Genomic DNA, 6,983 nt, shown 5'->3' on the forward strand with positions numbered 1-6,983 from the left:
TAAATCGTCGTATCGCATGCTTTAAAGACGTTTTAGACCATCCGTTTTATTCTATTCTATTTCATTCTCTTTAAACTGTATCAACATAAGTATCAATAATTAGTAAAATAATTAATAGCAAAAAAAATTTAACATCTTCAACAAACGCAACCAATTCACACAAATGCCAAAAATATAATGCAAGTTATAATTAACTTAAAATAAAAGGCACGAATTAAATCATATTCAGGCATGAAAATTTAAAATAATACAACGAGAGACGTTTGATTTGAAAACGTATTCAAGAAATGCATAATCCGGGGGAGAACTGTCGCATTCAACATCTAATATACCAATAATAGTAAGGAATGTACCAATAATGGTAAGTGTTAATTATTTATTGTAATTACTTTTAAGTTCGACCATGGTATAAAATTCGTATTAATGGAATTGAGAAAAAATGAAAGTAAAACCATATTATTTAAAAATATTTAATTCATCTCCAACACCACAAATAATAGAGACAAATTATTATATGGTAAACCATATTTTAAACTGAGTTTTTTCATATAAACTATTATTCAAAAGAAGCCTGGCTGGATTCGGAGTGATAATTTTCAGAAGAATTTGTCATGTTAAATTAATTTTATAGTCACCTTCTAAAAAAAAGTGAAACAACAAATACAAGTGGCAGAGGATTGTATTGCGCGTCGTTGTTAGAAAAAGTTTCGGGTACTTCTTGCACCGCTTACCTATACTCCTGTTGTATAGTTGGGACGTTGGAAATTGTCTGCAATAAAACTGTCGCATTTACTTTCTTCTTTCAACTTACTAACTAGACTAAAGCGGTTGCTTACAGAACGCCTACTATTACTCACGACAGACGTTATAAGGAATATTTTAAACATAGAAAAGAGATGTCAGTTGGAAATTGCAGCGCACCAATAAAGGAAAAGAAATAATATTACATCAATTAAATGTGTAACAGAAAGGGATGCATCGGAAAGACGCTTATAATTTAGTTGATAAGTTTTAACTAAACAGCATTTTCACGATTAAGAAAGATAATTTACAAAAATCAGAAACCATATAGACGAGGAATAGTAGGTATGTTTTTGGTCAGGAGTTTTTCAGAATAAAAACCATAGAAAGTTTCGATAAAATAGGGCGGCATTCGAAATATAAATGATTAAGAGCAAATCAGCTTCAAGGTTTGGCGAGACGAGCACGAGGCTTATTTGATAAGTTTACATACGTATATAGATAAGGAACATTAGGTAAGTTTTTCGTTAGAATTTTATCAAAATCGAACGCAGTTCATCAACAGCCACAGGTAGTTCGATGAAATTGAGCTTCATTTGAAATATAAAAAATTGAAGGTAAGTCAGTTTCAAGGTTTAGCCACACATTGACGAGACAAGCACGAGACTTATTTGATAAGTTTACATAAGCATTTAGATAAGGAACATCAGGTAAATTTTTAATCAAAAGCTTATCAAAATCGAACGCAGTTCATCAACAGCCACACAGTTTCGATGAAATGGGGTGTCATGTGACATATAAAAGATTGAGAGTAAATCAGCCTCAAAATTTGGCCACACATTAGCCAGACGAGTACAAGACTTATATGATAAGTTTACATAAGTAAGACGATCTTCGAAAGGGATCGTGCGTTTCTCGTTCCATAGATGTCGAAGTGAAACTGTAATGAGTCAGGTGCTATTGTTCCTACGCACAACTAGTGAGCAGTTTATTCTGAGTGTCATGTGCGTTAATGCTTAAATACGTTATCAAATTTTACAAACATTGTTTTAGCTATTGTAGTAGTGGTGCTAATATTAGAAGAATGTTGGTTTAGGGTTTTATTTATTTTTTTTTATTTTGTCAAAATGAATAGCATGAAATTTTCTTTTAATCCTACCCACATCCTAATTTTTGAAGCTATATGTTTTTTGGCGTGTTCAGAGTAATTAGTATGCGACGGAATGGTAAGTGTCAACTGTAGTGAGTAGTCGAAAACATTATTTAATGGAACACATAATCATTATGTTTAAATCTTCTAAATAAATATGTAAATAGAAACATACACCATTCTTTTATTGTTAAAAATTTAGCCATTTTTATGCAAATTTTCCGTATTTTAAAGCCCTTTTTAAGGATGATGATGCTTTAAATAAGTGAAAATGACTAGGCGTGAATAAATCAAGAGATAAAATCGATTGCGAAACGAGAAAGAATCTATAAAAGAGCAACACTTTTTCAGGTAAGTGTATCATCATCGTTTAGCTTCTTCTAACTGCGTCTCTTTGATCGTTTACACGTTCTTGTAGCGACAATTTCAAAGGATTAAAACTCTCGTATTATTTACGCTGTGTGGTGGAATAATGTCAGCACTATCGGCGCCGAATAACTACTGCGGAAATAGTAGTACCTGATATAGGTATGCATAAGCGAATAAAAGGAACTAGAATTTGAATGAAAGGTATATATTCCTCGACATAAGCTGGTAATTTGAAAGTCATTATCAGTTTTTTTTATTGCTATAAATTTAGGTACTTTAACGAATGCTTTTTCATAATTATTTCGCATTGGTGAAAATTTTATTTTGATTGTGGATTAAAATTACGAAATACGAAAGGATGGAAAAAAATGCGGAAGAACTATTTGGGTTTAGAAGAAATGAATGAATGTGGGAGGCCATTCTAGTTTTACGGGTAACAATAGTGAAAACGATAGAAAGTTATGGAGATAGATGTGCAATGCTTAGTTTATATAAATAACAGGAGGCAGCTATAGAGCTGAAGCAGGAGCGTAAAGAAGTAAATATTAGGAAGGGAGTCAGACAAGGATGGGCACTGTCACCGTTATTTTTTAATCTATACATCGAAAGACGCGATCAACATCACTAAAAACAGTACAACATAGGGATTAAAAATTAAAAGGAATACTCACCCTTAATTACCACAAATAATTTTATTTGAGCGGACACGTGTTTCGCCCACTTCATACGTGGGAATTATCAACGCGAGATAATGAAAATAAAATAAAAAATAAAGAAAAAGTAGGGAAATGGCGAATATAAAGATAGGACACGAAAGATTAAAAGATGTGACTGATTTTAGGTATCTATATGTCAGGACGGAAGAAGTAATAGGGATATAAAGGAGAGGATAGCACAGGGTCGAGTCGCCTTCAATAAAAAAAGTCACTTTTATGCTACCTAACGATTAATTTAGAAATTTGAAACAGATTGTTAAAGGTGTATGTTTGGAGCGCGGCGCTGTACGGGTGCGAAACATGGACGATGGACGTGGCGGAAAAGAAAAGGTTAGAAGCGTTCGAAATGTGGTGTTACCGGCGAATGATCGAGATACCGTGGCTATAGAAGGTTAGAAATGAAGAGGTATCAGAAAAAATAGGAGAACAGAAGACTGTATGGAAGAAATAGGCAAGATAGGTTAGTAAGACACCTTCTCAGGCCTGAAGGTCTAGCGAGAGACATGTTAGAGGAAGAAGCGGGAGTTAAGAGGGGTACAGGTATACCTAGATTAGATTACTGTTACTGTTGGAGCGCAATTCATGATGCATCGTTTGAATATTGAAAAAACAATTTTGTTATTCGCAGTTTAAACTTATAAATACGTGCCTGCAACAAAGGAACTTTATTATCACATTATGTAGGTTTTTCCTAGGCAGGTATCGTCCCTTCGCGCTGGTCATCAGATGGGTCGATGATCTTCCCATCCATAAACAATTTTGTGATTGTAGTCACGTAGGCACTAACCATAGCTTAAGGTCAAAAACACCCCACTAACATACCTCCACCCCCTATATTTGTTGTTCTATTTAAGCATCTTTTCTATGTAATAACCTCATTACGTTCAACCATTACGTTCAAACATTACGTTCAAACATCACGTTCAATCATTACATTCAAACATTACGTTCAAACATTACGTTCAAACATTACTTTCAATCATTACGTTCAACCATTACGTTCAAGCATTAAGTTCAAGTATCAATCATCTTTTTAGTTCATTCGTTGTAGTTATCTTTAAGTATTTTTTGGTGTTAGTTTTAGTGTATGGTGTTATTAAAAGTTGAAAATTCACATTGGTTATTATTGCTCGTTCTATCATTCTAAGAAAAACCACCGATAGAAAATATTCGACCGCTATTTCCTAAAATATCGGCTTCGGTAAATTAATTTTTATCGAAGAGGGTTTAAGTGTTCCTTAGGAAACAATCTAGGCCAGCAACACACCCGCAACAATCAACAGTTACTGTTACAAATAGGATGTAAAAGAAGTAAAGACAGTTTTTTATATATAAGGTACGGAACTTTTTATGCAAAAACCGGGTGCTCCACTAAAATCTGTCTGGATTAGCACGGCAGTCTTCGTTAATCACATAGGAAGTCGATCAAGTAAGTGAAGAATAAATTTTGTGTTATTTAACATGCCTTATTAAAAATTGCACTTCAATATTTTTCGATTTTTTTATTTTAAAAATTGCCGCTAATTATTCGACCCCTTATACTCACTGATAACTACGTTTTCTCAATGTTTCAAATTTTATGACAAAAATTTTAACTTTTACCATTAAGTGTGACCCACTTTCTTATTTACTCTATGATGCGTGCATTCTAAGCTAACCATAACCTAACTTTTAAGATGTTCATAACCTTAGAAAGAAATTATACACCTTTTGAAGTTTTTTTTTTTATTTAAAAACATTTAACATTTCGCAGCTTGGCGGCGTTAACTTTTTCTTATCATTTCTTTCTTTACTTTGACAAAAATAAATGAAAATGCCCTTCTAGTTTGTAACGGTAGGTTCCAGGAATATACATATCCGCTTAGTTAGAATTCTCTGCGGAGGAATGGTATGCTGGCGAGAATCGTTCACCTTTGTCAGTAACTCAATTTGCAGTGGTCAATAAAGAACCCAAATAGGATGTGGGTTGTTCTAGTTTTAGGGAAATGCGAAGATTACTTCAGGATAGAAAAGAGAGAGGAGAGAGAACCAGTCTTAGGACGAACGACCTTATGATGATGATGCCTAGAAGTAATCACACGGGTTTTCAATGTTTTCAATCCTTTTTTATAGACACAGGGAGATTACCTACGCAATTGTGAACGAAGTCCTAGAACCGCTGGTATTGAATGATTCGTACATTGTTAGTTGCTTTAATGTATTTGAAAAGGTCAAATATAGATACGATATAATAGATATTTTTACGTAAGATGGAAACCCCATGTATCGTTTCGACCGTTTAGCCAGGAGCAAAGTTAGCTTCTACGTTTAAGTGAAATTAAATATAACCAGACTCCTTATAAGCAAAAACAAAATCTACCAAAACAAAGCATAGTTAGCGGGTACAGTTCAGCAGTGAAACGCTTTTATGACTACGTTTAAAAGTTTGGTGTTCAAAGAATATTGTGGATGTCGTAAAACCCTAGCGAGAAAGCTAAATCTTGCTCGTCTACAGGCAAAACTTTGGTAATTATTATGAAGAGGTATTAAAAAGAATACAACAAACAACAAACTTTCATTCGGAAATTCACTTTTTCGATATCTACATCATCAAATACGTAAATTTGAGTCCCGATGATCTTACCATAAGCAAAAATTATAAGCTTCTTTTATATGCTATATATTTATTGGGAAGATATGTATATGCACTTATGTGTTTTTGTATCTTGATAGCCTAAAAATCCAATTCATTAGTGATTATTATTGATCGTCCCTGTTTCAATTGACTAGGAATATAGCAAATCTCAACTGTACTTAATAAGGTGTCCTACTTCTATTAACCTATCTCGCTTAATTCTTATTGTCTTCCACAGTTCTCTCAATTGTCTTCTTTTGTACTACGTCCTCATTTTTTTAATTTCCAACTTTACTACATGTTTTATGCTGCCATTATTGAAATGTCGAATGTATATAAAACAGTTATAATTTTTGATCGTAAACTAATGGAAACACAGTTCAAGATCTTTCCTATTTTGGGCTAACTTTTTATAGCACTTCGCAACAGGAAGAATTGTGCCATCAGGTTGTGCAGGCCTATTTAACAGATCCTAATACTTTGTAAGGTTTTCCATAGTAACTGCGGAAGTTTCAATGCGCGAGCCCGACTAGCACCTAGTGGATAACGGTCTTGTATGTTTTTTGAGAACAGTTGGCACCTGTAGGTATAACAATAGGACGGATTAATGATGTATTAAAACGCTATTATAGCAGTAAATAAAAATACCTGCATAGTACAGGCACATACGCATGTATTCACGTGTATACATGCCACAATGTTTGGTTACACCGATCGAGTTGGACGCTCTTAAAACTTTGACAGCGATAATAAATGATTCGTCGGCAATTAAATTAGTTATAAAGTATAGCGCTCAAAACACGTCGCCGCTAATGAACCGTGGCAATTATTGCGGTCACAACACAACACGAACTAATCGACCAGAGAGCTGTTATTCTTAGTTGGTTAGATGGACCGGTGACCATTGGGAACCAACCACAGTCGAAAAAAAGTCGCCGCAATTACAAATTTATCATTCAATTTGATCAAGTGAAATATAATTATTTCTTTTAGTACATCAATTACAACTCAAATTTTGTTTTACCACAGTATACTTCTTGTACGGTAATTTTTGGGTTTTGTACTTTAAAAAGAAAAAAAGGAACCCTTATTGGGATCCGTCAAATGGGAGGAGCCTAAAAACATGGCGCCGATAAGGAAAAATTTATCGTAGTTCCTATAGTGTACCGTGCAATTTCCAAGATTTTAAATTACGATAAAATGATAAGTATTGACACAATATGTGATTGGGCTGACACAAAGCCTCGGAAAGGAAATTTCGTTGAAGGTGAGCGTGTTTTTAATGCCAATCACATTATAAAATTCGGAAATAACAAATCCGGAAGCTAGCCTTCAAATTCCGTCAAGTTTACTGCCTACTTTTTACAAACTTCGGATTTAAAAAGTGATTCAC

Source organism: Agrilus planipennis, unplaced genomic scaffold (assembly GCF_000699045.2).
Source record: "Agrilus planipennis isolate EAB-ADULT unplaced genomic scaffold, Apla_2.0 scaffold9, whole genome shotgun sequence".
Lineage (NCBI taxonomy): Eukaryota > Metazoa > Arthropoda > Insecta > Coleoptera > Buprestidae > Agrilus > Agrilus planipennis.